Source organism: Galeopterus variegatus, unplaced genomic scaffold (assembly GCF_000696425.1).
Source record: "Galeopterus variegatus unplaced genomic scaffold, G_variegatus-3.0.2 Scaffold3872, whole genome shotgun sequence".
In the NCBI taxonomy this organism is placed as follows: Eukaryota; Metazoa; Chordata; class Mammalia; order Dermoptera; family Cynocephalidae; genus Galeopterus; species Galeopterus variegatus.
The window spans coordinates 13478-14748 of NW_007729983.1; positions in this window are offsets into that span (position 1 = coordinate 13478).

Genomic DNA, 1271 nt, shown 5'->3' on the forward strand with positions numbered 1-1271 from the left:
CTCCCTCCCTCTCTCCCTTTCTTCCTTCTTCCTTCCTTCCCTTCTTTCTCTTTCTTTTTTATTTGCATAAAGCAATTTTGATAAGATTAGATCATACGGTTTTTTAAAAACTCCACTGTATACATTCCTAGGGGAAAAGCAGGGCCAGAATCCCTAAAGCTAGCCTGAAAAGAACGGTGGAATAAGGATTAAGCAGATATTCTGCTGATTTGAATTACCCCTCCACCCAAGTTATTCAAGAAAAAATGGTGTCTTTGAGGAAGAAGCAGGGCAATGAAGGTAAAGAAGATGACTGACAAGCCATAAAAAAATGAAAAAAAAATCTTCAAATTTAAAATTAAAAATAAGAATGGCCTCCTAGTTCCAATCATGATGGAGTAATGGGAGTTAGACTTACCCATTGTAATCAACTATAAAACTCTAAAAAAATATACAAAGCAATGTTTTCATACGATGGGTGGCAGTCCAGGACTGATTTTTAAGGGAATAAACAAGCGATGAGCCCTATAATCATCTTGACTTCCTGTGTGAGGGTAATTTTTAAATTATCACAGGAAGTGCAGTATGTCTAGATGGGAGAAAACATCACAGTTCAGGGTTCCTGCTGGAATTTGCTGAGCAGGGTACTTGAGAGGAGAAAGCTACACAGAAGCTGCTCCAGAAGTTTACGTAATTATTTCCTTGAGTCTCGCTCAATACTGAACTGAGTACGGGGTGAGAAACTGTGAGGCCTGGCAGAGGTCAGCACCTGTAAAGCTAGGTGCTGAATGGAGATTCTGAAGATACACAGTTCTGGAAGACATTGGAGTTCTGGCCAGCCAGTGGAGCCAGACCTTGCTGAACACCACAAGCATTCTATTGAGACACCCACCCCCCCTCCAAAAGACAAGGCCTTGAGAATAGGGTTACTCTAATTCTGCCTAAAACTAAGTNCTTGGCACAAAACTGAGGCTCTTTAAAGGAAGACAATATCCAGACTCTCACAACATGTCCAGCATACAATAAAAAATTATTAGGGGTGCAGACAAGAAAATGGTTCACAACCAGGAGAAAAGCTATAAAACACCCAGAATTGATACAGATGTTGGAAATAGCACAGAAGTACTTTAAAACAGTTAATATATGTTCAAAAAATTAAAAAGGTTGGCAATCTAAATGGAATCTCAGAAGAAACACTAAAAAGTGGCCATTGCTGAAAAATACACTCTGAAATGAAAAATTCACTATTCACTGGATGAGTTAAACAACATATAAGATACTACAGAAGAAAA